The 18544-nt window shown below is 34.8% G+C and overlaps 1 protein-coding gene and 1 long non-coding RNA gene across 4 annotated transcripts in view; both read right to left on the bottom strand.

Annotated features, from left to right (window-relative positions):
- The window catches only part of LOC117324968 (inositol hexakisphosphate kinase 1-like), a 46217-nt gene extending 38908 nt beyond the window's left edge, over positions 1 to 7309 (bottom strand). For all 3 annotated transcript variants that reach the window (XR_004532106.1, XR_004532107.1, XM_033880818.1), the window contains exon 1: positions 7204 to 7309. The gene's annotated coding sequence lies outside the window, so the exon portion shown is untranslated. The remainder of the gene's footprint in view (positions 1 to 7203) is intronic.
- Positions 7310 to 16922: 9613 nt separating this feature from the next.
- On the bottom strand, positions 16923 to 17378 carry LOC117324831. Its single transcript, XR_004532074.1, has 2 exons — positions 17336 to 17378; positions 16923 to 17004 (listed from the first exon to the last, which is right to left on the bottom strand). It is a non-coding gene; the product is annotated as an uncharacterized LOC117324831 (long non-coding RNA).
- Positions 17379 to 18544: the final 1166 nt, after the last annotated feature.

The raw sequence follows: 18544 nt of genomic DNA on the forward strand, positions 1-18544 counted from the left end.
CATTGAACCCAGACCTGGTGGTATATATCATTATAACACACTCATTGGTATACATATATATCATTATACCAATATATATATCATAATACCAATATATATCATAATACCAATATATATCATAATACCAATATATATCATAATACCAATATATATCATAATACCAATATATATCATTATACCAATATATATCATTATACCAATATATATCATTATAACACACTCATTGGTATACATATATCATAATGCCAATATATATCATAATACCAATATATATCATAATACCAATATATATATCATAATACCAATATATATCATTATACCAATATATATCATAATACCAATATATATATCATAATACCAATATATATATCATAATACCAATATATATCATTATACCAATATATATCATAATACCAATATATATCATTAAAAAACTCATACATATATATATATATATCATAATACCAATATGTATCATAATACCAATATATATATATCATAATACCAATATATATCATTATACCAATACATATCATTATACCAATATATATCATTATACCAGTATATATCATTATACCAGTATATATCATTATACCAATATATATCATTATACCTTATAACACACTCATTGGTATATATATCTCATAATACCAGTATATATCATTATACCAATATATCTCATAATACCAGTATATATCATTATACCAGTATATATCATTATACCAATATATATCATAATACCAATATATATCATTAAAAAACTCATACATATATATATATATATCATAATACCAATATGTATCATAATACCAATATATATATCTCATAATACCAGTATATATCATTATACCAGTATATATCATTATACCAATATATATCATTATACCAGTATATATCATTATACCAATATATATCATTATACCTTATAACACACTCATTGGTATATATATATCATTATACCAGTATATATCATTATACCAGTATATATCATTATACCAGTATATATCATTATACCAATATATATCATTATACCAATTAATATATCATTATGCCAGTGATGTTATATTATAACATACTCATGATCATTGACACTTGTATACGGTCCTTATCAATGTTAACTATTGCTGTGAATATGTTTTACAAATGAATTGATACAATGATGAATGTTGGATTAAAAGCCTACTTAAGTATTTCCTTCCACAATCTATACAAAATCAAAAATAGGTGGTCCAGCATTAATCACCTATTTGTTTATTTATTGCTATAACTCACTCTCATTAACTTCAAAGTTAGTACAGGTATTCATGTTGATTCCAGTCTACATAGGATTCTTCATGATTTGGAAGGAAATATTTCAGACATTTTAACATATTTAACCCCTTTGACTTTAAAGTTGGTTCAAGCTGACCTATAAGTAATGTGTTTGATAAAACTTCCTTCATACCAGCATGTAGGCCTGTCAAATTAATTATGGTAAAAGTCATTTGAACAAATAGATCTACAGCCCAGTTGATCAACATGTTTACTTTCCTTATAGAACATAACATTAACACAGCAAAATACAATGAAGAAAACACCTAAAAAAGCTTCAGGAAAATTGGTTCAATTAGTAATCTGTATCATGTTTTTGTTTGACGGATTGACCATTAAAGCTTAAAGTAATTAAAGAATTGAACAGTCAGAACATGGCCAGAAAATGTCCTGAAATCATTAGATGACATAGTTCCGGGTGTGAGTATGTACACAAACAAATTTAAACCTGCTAGTTACACAGGTAATGGAGACAAAGGATGTGATTAGTAGTGAGCGGTGCCATACAGTGTAAAAACAAGGAGACAATCTGTCCCATCATCATCACATAAATGCCATTGTAATGCTCTGATCTACACCAAAATGTGTCCAACATCGAACAACAACTAAGATTCTCTACAAATAATCTGATTTTAAGTTCCAGCTTTGTTCCAGAATTTGATTACAGACCACAGAAAACACCTAGTACTTTTTCTACAACTATCGACTCTTCCATATTTAACAAACTATAAATCTTAATTTTACGTATACCCACAGCCCAATAATAGCCCACAACTGTACCACAATGTCCTTCAATGTTGGTGTTTTCTCATTAACATCTCTTTGACTCTCTCTGTCATAACTATCTCTGCTTCAAGAACAGTGGCATTAGAATGGAATTAAGTTATCCAATGAAATCTGTATAAAGGCTTAACATTTTAATTCATACCGTACACATCAACTGTCTGAAATATCCTTCCACTATACTTCTTAGAAATTGCAATATCAATTAAAGTTCCATTGTCAAAATCCAATATGGCCAAATTTCAATTTTCCATAATCTTTAAAACTCCAAATAGGGTATCTAATTATATGATATAAGCTTATTAATACACCTTCACAGTAATCTTTTCGTGATCTTTAAGAGATACAATATCTTTATCATTAATACACTTTGGTACACCTGTGCAATGTTTAGCAAAACAAACATGTCTACTTTGTGTTTCCTTACTCTATACAAGCAATTTCATGTACAGTAATATGTTATATTTGAAATATAAAATTACAAATTTATGTATTGTTGTATGAGATGTTAATTAATTTTGGAGGCTGGAACTGACTTGTGGTATTCGTTATTTAATACAAATGTATTGTTATAGAGTTAAATACAATGCTATAAACCCACTTGTGACACTGGTAATTAAACAGACATCCTACATATTATGATATAATACATAGACAGTTATATTATAATGCACAGTAAGATTTCTATACTTTAATTCAGAGTTGAAATATTAATACTTTATGTTTAAATGTTCAATTACATTCAAAGCAGAAGGATGGACTGTTCAATTGTTGACAAACAAATTAATGTGTATGAATGCATGGCCTTGAACATGACACTTCAGGTAGATTGTTTTACAATACAAGAAAATGTAATAGGTTGGACTAAACCTTCTTTCCACTGTTAATCTGTAAACACTCTATTGGTCTCCAGCTCATCAAATGTACACTCATTAATTATAGCGATAGTTCCATGTATGTCAATGTATGTCAAACTGCAGTGTCTGATCTAAAACTAAGGGGTATATACAGTGGAACTTCGTTAACTCGAACTCGGAAAACTCAAATACCCCGCTTAACACGAGGTGTACCTCGTTGGTCCCGGCCGAATTCTCTCTTTATCTTAGTAAAGAAAACTCGGAAAACTTGAACTCGGAAAACTCGAAAAACTCGGATAATACGAAGTGAAAATTTGGTCCCAACATTAAAAATCCTATTTGAAATGATCGAATAACTCGAAGTATAATTTTCGTCGATCGGTGGTAAACGCCGACATTTTTTAAGAGCTAAATTCCGTTTGTAATACTGAACATATCGGCACTACTAACCTACATGCTATTATAAGTGTTTCATAAATTCATAAAAGAAATTGTCGGTTGAATCTTATAACAACAAGTCTTGGTGATAAAAAGTACTGCTTTACTTACATCAGGTAATTTCCTAAGGCGGTCGCCGATATTAGTACACACGATAGTCAACAACTCATCTACCCGCTCGCTCAAGCGGAACTAATCTCTGACACACCGGTAGATCTACCCGGCTGATGTTTTTACAGGTGTAGAAATGAAACAGTCACCGGCACCTATTAAATCTTTAAACTGCTAAAACAATAGCGTAATTACTGCCAAGGTGTTCAGAGTACAACTGTAACGGTCAGTGCTGTCTATTAAATCGGATAAAACGCCAACTCAGTTACAGTAACATTTTATACTGACATGCGCAGCCCAACTTCCGGTGCTAATACACATGAAAATGGCGTGGTCAACAATAAAAATTAAGTAGGCCGATCAAACAGTATTTTATATGTCCAATAAAAGGTAATGGTTCTGTTACGTTTTGCATGCAATCTGTGTTAAACTTAAACGGTTATTTGATTTGACATGAATAACTTGTTATTTTGTCGAATTCCGTTTTATCGTTTACCTTTTGCAAACATGACTTGCACATCAGATCGTTATTGAAGTGACTAAGTGAAAGAAACTTTATCGTGACTGTATATCGGCAAAAGTAAACTACACCAAATTAAAAGTGACATAAAGAAACATTACATATATGTATTTACATGTTAAATACAATGCTATAAACCCAGACAGAGCGAAGTTATAATGATTATATAATGTTGACAAATATTGACCAAACTTTTCATCAAAAATGGTAACTCGCTTAATTCGAACACTCGGATAACTCGAAGTTTTTTCGTGGTCCCGTCGACTTCCAGTTAACGAAGTTCCACTGTATATCTATAATAGCTATATGAAAATAAGATGTTAACAGGCCTAGGAGTTTTAAATTGCATAGCAGATTTATAATTACTGCTTCTTAATTTTTCACAATATCATACAACCAATAGAAAGTCCACTTCCATCACAAAAATGCAAGGGAGACAGTTTATATAGGAAGGAAGTCCACTTCCATCTCATGGAAGGAGTTAAAGTTTATATTGGAAGGTATAATTAAATGGTGTGTTTTAATCATATCAGTGTTCCCACTGATTTTTTTAAACAGGGGTTTTTGCACCCATGTCCATCAATAAGTGGGGCACAGCAAATGTATTTGGGGTACATGTACAGCTTTTAAAACATAGCGAAACCAGCATATTCAGGTTATTGATGTTTTTATTTATTGGCAGGTCACATGTTAGTCTAATTTATGAATTTTTGGCAAGCTTCCTGGACAACTTTGTCTTCACTATAACATTGCAATATTGACTGGTAACAGATATGCGTTCTATTTTCAACATTGGCAACACTAGTACTAGTACTGATCTTTGAAAGTTTGTGCATCCATCCACAAAACTATTAGAACAAGTTTTAGTTTTCTCGCACAAAGTACAAAACATTACCCCCTCTGTGCATCTAAGCCATGGGAATTCCTCAAGCCAGCTCGTTTGAAAACATTTTTTTTCACTTGTTGACAGCAGTTGGCAATGTCTGTGTATCATCGCTACTCTTAGACGATGAACCCTTAGAATCCTCTGACATTTCTTTAAGATTTACTGCAGCCGTTTGGGTTTCGTCCGATCTCCACATTTTGTAGAGCATCTGCTGTTGCTTAGACGCCATGTTTGATTTTATTCTGCGAGCATGCGCAGGGAGTGCCTAAATGCCGCATATGACCGATAACAACCAATATGACCACAGTCTACTTGTGAACTAAATTCGCCGTTTTAAATGAAAACATTAGCAACAATTTTAGATATAGACACTAGTTTACCGACATATATGATTAAACATTTAGTAACTAACCTGGCTCTGTGGCGATTAAGCACACAGCTTCAAACACAGCGGTCTCTCCTATCAAAGGGTTGTAATGCAGTGATTAAATATAACTTACCTGGGCAGGGCCAAGGTAAGGACTTTCACATGCACAGACAGGGTCATGCTGTGTCAAAGTGCATTTATCAACCAATACTTGCATTCCAGTCTCATATGTCACAATAACAACTAATAGGTACAGATACAAATTGCAATGGCATTACCTGACAAAGGGACTTGTACAATTATTACACAAGATACACAGGTACGACATTACCTGACGAAGGGACTTGTACAATTATTACACGTGATACACAGTATCAACACACATTAAAATGTATTGGTCAAACAATATATATTTTAGTGTGCCTGTATATCTGTGCTGTACTGTATGTGTATGTTGGTACTTTGTTCAGATGCTTTGTTATCTTTCCAGAATAAAGAAAAAAAAATTGTTGTGATCTAGACGTAGCACGTACATGTCATCAATTTTCTTTCCCAACTAAGCTAATTCCCCAGGATACAACAACTTATATACAACTTCTATAAATCTATACACAAGCTGTTATTAAACCATGTTACATATATACAACATATATATATAGTGGAACTGGACTTGGCTGAACAGCAGCCGCCAGGTACCTCAAATGGTTGGAGTATCTGTCCAGAGTTCTGCGGTCTGGGGTTTGAGTCCCAGTCAGGTCATTGCATTTTTCCTCTCCTGTTACATTTTGCACCCAAATAATTACCCACAGATGTGGTAAAGGTATCGTGTGTCTTCGGGGTCAAAGACTATGTTAAAGGAGAAAGGAATGTAGCGGACTGGACTGGGATCAACGGCAGTGGCCAGGTAACTCAAATGTTATATGAATCCATCTAGAGTTTGGAGGTCCTGGGTTCAAGTCAAGGTCTGGTCACTGCATTTCTCCTGTTTCACATACTTATCAGTGTCTGGGATTTGATTTTAGATTCATACATGATTATCTGGATTCACTGGTAGCCCTAGGCCTCATGTACATAAGATATATACATGTGTATAACTTATAGTGCGACCAGCCCCATCTTACCAGTCCTTATTGGGCTATTATTAAATTTTACTGTTCACTCTGAAATATTTTGTGAAAGAAACCATATTCTTTTACAGATTTCTTTTTATACTATTCTTGCTTTATCAAAATTCACAGTTAGTAATGGAACTGAACGGCATGAGACACAGACACATGTTTATGACACTGGTTATTAAGTCGGGGCCCAGTATAGCTTAAAAAATAAACTGTTTTACAATGACCCAATGTATTATTTTTATGTCACGACCACGTGCACCACCATGTGGATGTTGCTGACTATCAACATATGAAACAAAAGCTTATCAAAAGGTTTCAACAGTCCACAGAATGGTTTACCTTAAAAGGCACGGATACATATATTTTGATAATCAATACATTAAAAAGACATTTCACGGAACTGAAGTTAGCATGTATTAAGTACAGTGGATAAGAATATTGTTAATTTACAGTGAACTTTACAAAATGACAGGACCTGATAAAATGGTGAAAAGTTATCTTCATTTTCACTGTTGTTAAACGAAATTAACCATAAAAGAAACTATTGGTATAAAAAGTCACGATGATATCATGAACAGTACAGTCATGAGTGAACACATCATGACTAGTGTTTTCATCCGGTATAATGTAGACTCGTACCACAGTACTTGGACCAGTGGAAGTTGAATCAAGATCAATACTGTACGTGCTACACTCATTTTGGACAAAACACGAGAATCCCTAGAGTAATTACCATTCATCCAAACCTTCATCGATGAAATAATTTCCCTTTAACAAAATGCCACGGTAAGAATATGTCATGATGCACTTACCTGTCAGAAAAGCAGCAAAAGCGGTTGCCAGTGAAACACATCTTCATCGACTATTATTAACCGGAAGTTGATCTTGTTACACCGGAAGTCTTGTACTATGAGGCCGTTAAAGGGGTAAATTGAGAATGGAAAATTATAAAATTTATATTTTGTAGAATTTGCCTTGCCAACTACAATACACTCCGTTATTATTATAGAAATTCTGGTATCTCTTTTACTGTTTTATTCAATGTATTCACGCACAGCAGGTTGCGTACATTTGTACCGCCAATATATAGAGAATACATGGTCAGTGTCTTAAAATATAAGCTGTATTTTGGCGAGGGTAAAGAAAGACAAAAGTGGCGAGCCTTGGCGAGCCACTTTTGTCTTTCTGTCCCGAGCCAAAAATACAGCTTATATTTTAAGACACTGACCATGTATTCTATTTATCCTGCAACAGTCATAAAAATAATCATCAAAAATAATCATTTTGAAGTGAAACGGTGTCAAAAATGACAGAAATATGTTCGGCTTTTAAACGTAGTTTCACTTTGAAGTAGGTCAGTCGAACTGACGCACGTGCTAAGATTCCAAAATACAGCTGTTTTCCGTCACTGCCGTATACAGCAAAAATATATACGGTTGGTGTATTCCGACAATGCGGTGGCAGTTGCAGGATAAATACTCATTCAGGATACACACAATGTCATGTACAATGTATAAACGTCACATCGGATTGGTCAGAGACTTGATATCACCTATTCGAATGGGTGATATCACCTCGAATAGGTGATATGTAGTGACATGTCCGGAAGGTGTAATTGATGATATGTGTAAAAGTATGTCCATGTATATTCTGTCCTCGTTTGATTGGGTAATTAACTTTTATATTTTTCATTCTTAATGTTTTTCCGGGCATACAATCCTTATGTACATGTCGCCTTACGTTATATGTGAGAAAATGAAATCAGCATTTATCCCCTGTAATGCGAACCTTACCGTTGGATTTTCATTCTTTTGAAGTTAAACATGTGCATTGAAGGTGGTATTAGGTAACGGATGTAAACCATATTCACGCGGTTTCGTGCTGTATGGAATCAACTGTATCAGCTCCAACACAACCGAAAACCAACACATAGGTCAAACTTCTGACATTAAAACAACGTTGGTCCAATGCTAGTTTCCCGATATTGCCAACGTAGAACCAACATAAATTGTTTATTCTTATGTTGGACCAACGTTGGGCCAACGTGGATTTTTTTTGTTCTGATGTTGTACCAACGTCGGGCCAACACATTAAAACGACCTATCTTCGTTGGCCCAACGTTGGACCAACACGTTGGACCAAAGTTGCGCCGATGAGCAACATTACGTTGGCCCAACGTGATTTACCGACGTTGGCCAAACGTGACTGGTATCATTGGCCCAACGTTGGTCTAACGTAAGCTTGCTGTCTGGGTATCACCAATTTATTTTTCAAATGAGTGATATCACCTATTCGAATAGGTGATATCACTTAATGAAACTAATAGGTGATATCACTTAATGAAACGAATAGGTGATATCACTCATTCGAATAGGTGATATCACCAATTGGAATAAGTGATATCACTTATAAAATTCTTAAGTGATATCACCTATTCGAATGAGTGATATCACCTATTCGTTTCATTAAGTGATATTCGAATTGGTGATATCACCTATTCGAATAAGTGATATCACCCATTCGAATAGGTGATATCACTTATAAAATTTCATAAGTGATATCACCTATTCGTATAGGTGATAACACCTATTCGAATAGGTGATATCACTTAAGAATTTTATTAGTGATATCACCTATTCGAATGGGTAGTATCAATTAAGAATTCAATATCATTCATTTTTCAAATAAGTGATATCACCTATTCCAATTGGTGATATCACCTATTCGAATGAGTGATATCACCTATTCGAATGGGTGATATCACCTATTCGAATAGGTGATATCACTTATTTGAAAAATGAATAGGTGATATCACCAAATGGGAATAAATAGTAAAACGGCGCCCCATAATACATACATATGTACATGTGACATACCTCCCTGCCTAAATGGAATCAAAAGTAATAGTAGAACTAATTTTTTAAAAGTAATTGCAAAGAAAATATGAGATCTGAAATATTTTCGCTCGGAATATTCCATCAGATTAATGGTGTGATAAAAATGGACATGACAATATCATCTCTGACGTCAGTAGATAGTCCGTGTTATTTACGTCGAATTTTATAGTGAGTGACGTCTGCCACGCCTTGACCAATCCATGAGTGATATCACCCATTCGAATGAGTGATATCACCTATTCGAATGGGTGATATCACTTAATGAAACGAATAGGTCATATCACTCATTCGAATAGGTGATATCACTAAAAAAAGTTCTTAAGTGATATCACCTATTCGAATAGGTGATATCACTCATTTGAATAGGTGATATCACAAAATGGGAATAAATAGTAAAACGGCGCCCCATATGTATGTCCCTGATTTAAGTGATATCAGTTAAAACGATTACATGTTGGTGATACCACCATAATATCAGATTATTATAGTGACAGGATTGGGACCCTGAAACGGAGGCATCGGTCGGAGATTTCAAGAAATATCGATATTTCACTAAAACGAAAGTCGCAATGGGGTTTTCACTTTCTCCGCTTTCTGTTTTATACAGTGGTGTATTTTCAAACTTTATATTGCAAATAATTCCGAGTACACCTCTTATGTAGTGTCATGTGACATTGCCTTCACCTAATTATAATAGTCTAAGCTTACATGTCCGGAAGGTGTAATTGATGATCTGTGTAAAAGTATGTCCATATATATTCTGTCCTCGTTTGATTGAGTTACTATGACGATCCTGAAGATGATGTCTATGAGTAAATATAAAAGGGAAGTGGAGAAAAGTGTGAGGATTTTGGTGTGAGAATTATGATGTCATCCAACAATGGCTATACTTAATTGAATAAGAAATGCATTACCTTCATTTGAACAAATGTGACGACGGCCCTCTGTCAGAAATTGTCCGTCCGTCGTCCAGAGCTACGTATGCTATATTTCTCATGTTATCTCAAGCAAAATCTTTCTTCATACACAATTTTTTTGGCAGAAAAAAATAAAAATACATAATCATCAAAATAAAACTATTCTCGGAACTCCATTTGGCTGAAGGTAATACCCATTTAAAACAAATATGTACTGTAGACCTTGATGGGTTTTTTTTACTTACATAGGATAAAGATCGAGAACTCTCCATTCAGCACAAATAACAGATAATAGGATAATTTAAAGCAAAGCAAAAGATAGATATTATATCTAACAACATGTGTGCTATGAAAAATAAGTCTATTTTTATTAGGTATTTTACTTTTCAAGTTACCTATATAGTTACATATGCCGAGGCTCCAAATGTCAATCGAGCATCTATATTGTTCCAGACCAATTATACATATTTTACGGATAGAAGCAACAATGGGTACCTTAGTTTAGCAGCAACAAGGTATACATACACATTATCTTCAAGTAGTTTCTTAAGAATTTCTCATCACAGCATAATTAAACAAGTTTAGGGGTATGCCGTAGGTCGCATCAGGCAATCGAGGAAAGCAGAGCTAACGTATAAGACGTTAGCTATGCTTTCCTCGATTGCCTGATGCGACGTAAAAATAAAAAATTACACAAAGTTTACAATAAAAAACACAATTTGCAGGTTTACATTTCAGTTAGTTCGAAACAAAAGTAAAATAAAAAATAAATCATAGTCCAATTTGTTTTTCTTCGTTACTCTCGCAGTAAGTTTTCTTTAATCAGGTAATGTGGTTGTTTTCTTTAATCAGGTAATGTGGTAGTTTTCGTTAATCAGGTAATGTGGTAGTTTTCTTTAATCAGGTAATGTGGTAGTTTTCTTTAATCAGGTAATGTGGTAGTTTTCTTTAATCAGGTAATGTGGTAGTTTTCTTTAATCAGGTAATGTGGTAGTTTTTAAAAGACATCTGCTATAATGTACATCTAACACTTCATTACAATTTGTATTTTATCGTTTGGAAATCTTACCTTTGAACTAAATTAAAATGTCTTTATATATGAGCAAACTTTTATGAGCATCTAACCTTTATTATATTATCGAAGACATTGTGCACGTTTTCATTATATTGCTAGACTTCTATGTAAATATAGGTGATGTAAATATCGGCTAAAAATCCCATGCAGTCAATGCTTTTTAATTTTCTTTGTATTTTTCTTATTCCTTTTGTTGTCTTGTATAGATTAGAGATCAATTTAAACCCACAATGGGTTATTCTTCCAAGAATAGACGGAACAGTAAAATGATGCCAGTAAAATCCCACCGTTCGTGACTAATTCATCGCACACTAATTGATCGTCCCTGGTTTGGAACATCAGACATGTCTAAGAGGAACAATTATACTAAGATAAAATTTTATTAATAATTTCATAGACAAGAATCAGCCTAGTGACTGGAATTATATAGTTTACATCACACAATCATATGACATCATAATGTACAGTTTTACACTTCTCTGGCATTTATGTCAGAGACACGCTACTTGAAAACGTCTTGTAATTATTCATATAGACTTATTTAAAATGTGAACTATATCCCGACATATTGTATATATCGAAATTACATAATCATATGATTCTTATGGAAAGGAAAAAAAATAACAGTGACAGTGTTTAGAGAAAAGAGGGATTATATTATGCACACTATCGAAAGTTCACGATGTCAGATATATATAAAGGGGCCCATGATGTAAAACCAGGGACGTCCCTGGTCAAACGAACTCATGGAAGATTGCTGACAAAAGAAGAAAATCGGTTCAGAAATCACTGGAAAATGGCATTTACGTCACACACGGGCGTAGCCTCGTTCGGGAGTTGCGTCAACGCTGCCGTTTGTCTAAAGCACGTTTTGAGCGTGACTTACAATCACTTTACAAGGTAAGTAACACATAATCAAAATATAAATTCAACAGCTTCGGTGACCAACGACCCATATTTACCTATCCCACGGGAAGTGGGGAGATTAAATATTAATATCACCAGAGACGCATATACAAGTCTCTGATATCACTTACGGACCTTCAAAATCTTTCGGGATCTCGCATAAATTTAATGGTCCTAGGCTATACCGGTATTTAATTGCATTTAAGGCAAATGGACACATTTCTGTGTGGTTGACAATACAACACACACATACTATTACATGTTTAACTCGGTATACGTACTTTATTTCATCAGACCCTGTCAGTAGTATTGTTATTCAGGGGAGGTAACTCTTTCGTCCTTAAATGGCATCCCTCGTGATGAAACTATTTGCAGATTTTTTGATAAAATAATTTGGGACAACTGTTTGGATACATAATATAACTCCCCTGCAATATGGTCAAACATGTATATGGAATAACAACTAACAAATCTTCAGCACAAGATTCAAGTATATTTGCAGTACCACTTAAGGTGTCTGGTATCACTGGATCTTTGTTAGAGTTATCTCCCTTAAAACATCTTCTTTCAAAATTAAAAACAAGTTGTGTTCACATTTCTATTTTGTCCTTTTGTATGGGTACACATGTGTCACACATCCTGTAAAGGTCATTTCTATTACACAACTGACCACATCCCATATTTGGTCTTTGTCTATTACACAACTGACCACATCCCATATATATGGCCTTTGTCTATTACACAACTGACCACATCCCATATATATGATCTTTGTCTATTACACAACTGACCACATCCCATATTTGGTCTTTGTCTATTACACAACTGACCACATCCCATATATTGGCCTTTGTCTATTACACAACTGACCACATCCCATATATATGGCCTTTGTCTATTACACAACTGACCAATCCCATATTTAGTCTTTGTCTATTACACAACTGACCACATCCCATATTTGGCCTTTGTCTATTACACAACTGACCACATCCCATATATATGGCCTTTGTCTATTACACAACTGACCACATTCTCATATTTGGTCTTTGTCTATTACACAATTGACCACATCCCATATTTGGCCTTTGTCTATAACACAACTGACCATATCCTATATATATGGTCTTTGTCTATTACATAACTGACCACATCTCATATTTGGTCTTTGTCTATTACACAACTGACCACATCTCATATTTGGTCTTTGTCTATTACACAACTGACCACATCCCATATATATGGTCTTTGTCTATTACACAACTGACCACATCCCATATATATGGCCTTTGTCTATTACACAACTGACCACATCTCATATTTGGTCTTTGTCTATTACACAACTGACCACATCCCATATTTGGCCTTTGTCTATTACACAACTGACCACATTCCCATATTTGGTCTTTGTCTATTACACAACTGACCACATCTCATATTTGGTCTTTGTCTATTACACAACTGACCACATCCCATATTTGGTCATTGTCTATTACACAACCGACCACATCCATATATATATATGGCCTTTGTCTATTACACAACTGACCACATCCCATATTTGGTCTTGTCTATTACACAACTGACCACATCCCATATTTGGTCTTTGTCTATTACACAACTGACCACATCCCAGATTTGGTCTTTGTCTATTACACAACTGACCACATCCCAGATTTGGTCTTTGTCTATTACACAACTGACCACGTCCCATATATAATGTACATAGGTTTCATGACCTTAACATCTTTTATCCTGATAATAATGCTGCCGATGATAAAAATAGTAAATTACAACCTTATATTTTTGAGTGTAATAATTATTTTAAATACATCCAATTAATTAGTAGGCATTAATCCCATTTATATAATAGCATGATTTATAAAGATTCCTAATACGGATGTACATCTATTTGGTATACTGTATCTGCTCCGTGTATTTTGGTCACAAGTGAGGGCTACAGAAGCCATAATTCACAGCTTTAGTATCCCCACTGCTTTACATACTTCCCAGGCAGATTATGTTTTTTCAACATTGATGACTTTATCATGAAGCTGTAAAGAGTGTTTGATATCAAGTCAGATTGAGAGAGGCAACTGAATGACCGATGTGGACACTTATCCAAACTGTGTAAGGGGTCACCCGTTGATTAATTAGTCCTCATGATATTGATTTCTATGAATGTTAGCTACCTTTGGTTTTCAGCAGCAGTGCCTGTGAAGGATGACGAGCAGACGACAGACGAGCAGACGACAGATACTTCCCTGACGCTGTAGCCACTGATCCCTGTTAGGTATGTAAACCATTTTCTCCATTTCCTCATCGTAATGGACAAATTATCTTTTTGTATCCATCCTCCCCAGAAAGCTTTTGTTGTTGGGGGCTTCCTGGACTCCTGTCTGTGCGATTCGACACTAGACCTTTTTGTCGTCTGTCCATGTCGTCTGTCCATGTCGTAGTGGTAGATTACAATTACATTCTCAATTTAATCAGTAACTAATGATAATGGGATTTTTTTCTCAGTTCTAATTAACAGTGCCATTTGATATGTTCCAAATTAGAAAGTTCAATGGATATTTCCCCTATAAAAGTCACCCCGAGCCGAGAAAGACATTAGCGTTGCTCCTTACTTGCCTTTGATTATAGAACGAGATTCGTGTGCGAGGACAAATCATGGGATTATATACTTGAGTAGAGTGAATTAGGCTGGAGCCGAGTGATTCCAGGATTACTCTGTAGGTTTGTGATAATTTGTATAACGCCTTCTCCGAAAATCTTTGACATTGTGTAATAGATGTGTAACGACATCTTTATAGTGTTAAAGGCACATTCTGATAGAAAAACCCTCGAAATTTAACACAGCAAACCGGTAACAGATACTCCTTGGCTTTCATTATTAAAGAAAAGTATTTTGACATTGTAATAAAAAAAAATCAGTTTAATCACAGTAAACTTTACACACTTAACTTTGAACGCATTGTAAAATTTGTATAGACATAACAAACACCTTTTTCAATCATAATCATTTAATCTTTCAAGATTTATACCTCAAAATGAATTCAGCAGTTTAGATTAATACTTCGAAATGAATTTTGCAGTTTAGATTTATCGGTTTGAGAATGCATTTGAAATGACAATGTATCAATGAAACAAATAAATATCATCATATTTGAAATATGATGACAATTTTTTTTTAAATCAGAATTATTTTCAAAATGATAAAATAAGCTAAACCAGTGTGGACTCAATCCTCAAAAAACGCCTGATCGTCTGGAATGGTAAAGGCTGAGGAGGGACTAACTGTGGCAGTCATTTGTAGAATGTCAATTTAGCCTAATTAAAGAATCACAATTAGCACTGCAGTTTAATTGATAGGTGATACCGAATACGGATTACACTAGTCACTTAACAAGGCAAATTCATCAACAGCTTCATTCTAAAAACAGAGTTTTGAAGACGTGCCAAAAAACATCTTTTTGAAAAGGATGTTTCTCAAACATGTAAAATTTGAATAAATGAAATTAATCCATCAGAAAAGTTAATAATAGATTTTACATGTTACGTTTTAATCTTCCATTTTGTTTAAATTGACAAGACTCTAAAAATTATTTGAAAAAGCATCTTTGTGTATACAAAATTGATAATATACTAGCCCAGTCTTCATCAGAAAGTCACTGATTAATATGAGCACTAACTTATAATCTCCTGACCACAGTACAGTCTACCTCAGTCTATTGCCACCTTTTATCTACAGCATTTATGGCAGTATAATGAGGGTGACGATAGTATCAAATTATGAAAATTACTTCCATGAAAGATCTACTGATCACAGTACTATAACAGTGGGTGATCTAAGATTATCTTAGACTCTCTCACAGATAATCATTAAGGGGGATTGATATAAACTCTAACAGAGATAATTAGTTAAGTTTCATAAGCCCTTAAATAGCTACATGTGGGGAAATAAAAGGTATTTTATAGTTAAACAAGAACAACCATTTCACAGAATTGTGGTGTTTTTTTTTAGGTCATCTGACCCGAAGGGTACTTTTCACATTTCAATCTTCATCTCAAGTTCCAACAGTGGGATTAAGCTGAAACTTGCCTGAAATGATCCGATCAAGTGTTGTTATTTTTCGGGTCGGTCCAAAATCCAAGATGGCCGCCATAGCCGCCATCTTGAAAAACACATTTTAAACTCCTTCTCAAGTTCCACCAGTGCTGTTTGGCTGAAACTTGCCAGAAATGATCCTGAGATGATCCCCACCAAATGTTGTTATTTTTCGGGCCGATCCAAAATCCAAGATGGCCGCCATAGCCACCATCTTGAAAAACACATTTTAAACTTCTTCTCCAGTTCCATCAGTGCTGTTTGGCTGAAACTTGCCTGAAATTATCCTGATATGATCCCGACCAAGTGTTGTTATTTTTCGGGTTGGTGCAAAATCCAAGATGGCCGCCATAACCACCATCTTGAAAAACACATTTTAAACTTCTTCTCAAGTTCCACCAGTACTGTTTGGCTGAAACTTGCCTGAAATGTTCCTGAGATGATCCCGACCAAGTGTTGTTATTTTTTGGATTGGTCTGAAATCCAAGATGGCCGCCATGTCCGCCATGTCCGCCATCTTGAAAAACACATTTTAAACTTCTTCTCCAGTTCCATTGGTGCCATTGAGCTGGAAATGGGTGAGGATGTCGAGGAAGGCGAGCCAACATAGTGTTGTTATTTTTTTGGCCTCGTAAAAACTTTGACATGGCAGCAATGGCGGCCATTTTGTAACATGATTGCGCAATCATGGTTTTCCTGAACAACACCTATAATTTCAACCTTCTTCTCAAATTTTACTGACTGGTGGGATTCAGCTCTAACTTACCAGAAATGATCCTGAGATGGTCCTTACCAAGTGTTATTTATCGGGTCGGCCAGAAATCTCAGATGGCCGCCATGGCAGCCATCTTGAAAGACACATTTTAAACTTCTTCTCCAGTTCCACTGGTGCCATTGAGCTGGAAATTGGTGAGGATGTTAAGGAAAGAGGGCCAGCAAAGTGTTGTTATTTTTTCGGCCTCGTAAAAACTTTGACATGGCAGCAATGGCGGCCATTTTGTAACATGATTGCGCAATCATGGTTTTCCTGAACAACACCTATTTCAACCTTCTTCTCAAATTCCACCGGTGGGATTCAGCTCTAACTTACCAGATATTATCCTTAGATGGTCCAGACCAAGTGTTGTTATTTATTGGGTCGGTCAGAAATCCAAGATGGCCACCATGGCCAACAGTGCCACTATATACTTGCTAGAGAGAATACATACTACAATAATATAAGGGTTTTAATTTAGAGTCAGATGACCGTTAAGGCCCCTGGGTCTCTTGTTTACAAAGTCAGTATTTTTAACCTCAGATGTTGACAATTCTGGTCATAACCCTTGAAAACAGGTAAAAGGGCTAAAACAAGGGTTATGCATGTAATGATATATTTAGGTCATCTGAAATTTCAAACTTCTCAAGTTCTACCAGTGGAATTCATCACTAACTTTTAATTTCCTGGAATGATCCTGAGATGGTCCTGACCAAGTGTTATTTTTTTGGGTTGGTCCGAAATCAAAGATGGCCACCATGGCAGCCATCTTCAAAAACAGACTTTAAACTTCTTCTCCAGTTCCACTGGTACCATTGAGCTAGAAATTGGTGAGGATGTTAAGGGAGGGGAGCCAACAAATTGATATTTTTCAGCCTCATGAAAACAGCCGTGTCGGTCATTTTGTAATATGATTGTAATTCATGGTTTTCCTGACAAACATCTATTTCAAACTTCTTCTCAAGTTCCACTAGTGGGATTCGGCACTAACTTACCTGAAATGACCCTGAGATGGTCCTGACCAAGTGTTGTTATATTTTTGTTCAGTCTAAGATGTCCACCATGGCCAACAGAACCACTGTACTTGCTACTGAATATGTACACTACAATAGTGCAATGGTCTTTAGAGTTAGAATGACCAGTTAAGGCCCATGAGCCTCTTGTTCCCGTCATTTTCTTGACTTTTTTCACTTGTATGTGGAAAAAAAGACACCAAAAACAAACAGTTTACATAATTTTATTCATTATAGGCCTCCCAACTGATTTGTTTAATGTACAACAAGCAGATGAGGTGCTGACAACAGATTTTAGATGATTAACAGTCAATTGTCTAATTTTATAGTCTTAGATCTGAGAAAGCCACTATGCATGTAGTTCTTACACAATTGTTTCCTCAAATAGAAACATCTTTGTCATCTTTCCAACAATTTCATTGTAGAATGTTATTAAATTTATAAATGCAGACACTGATAACGTATTGCTGAAAACATTTA

This window comes from Pecten maximus, chromosome 4 (assembly GCF_902652985.1).
Source record: "Pecten maximus chromosome 4, xPecMax1.1, whole genome shotgun sequence".
In the NCBI taxonomy this organism is placed as follows: Eukaryota; Metazoa; Mollusca; class Bivalvia; order Pectinida; family Pectinidae; genus Pecten; species Pecten maximus.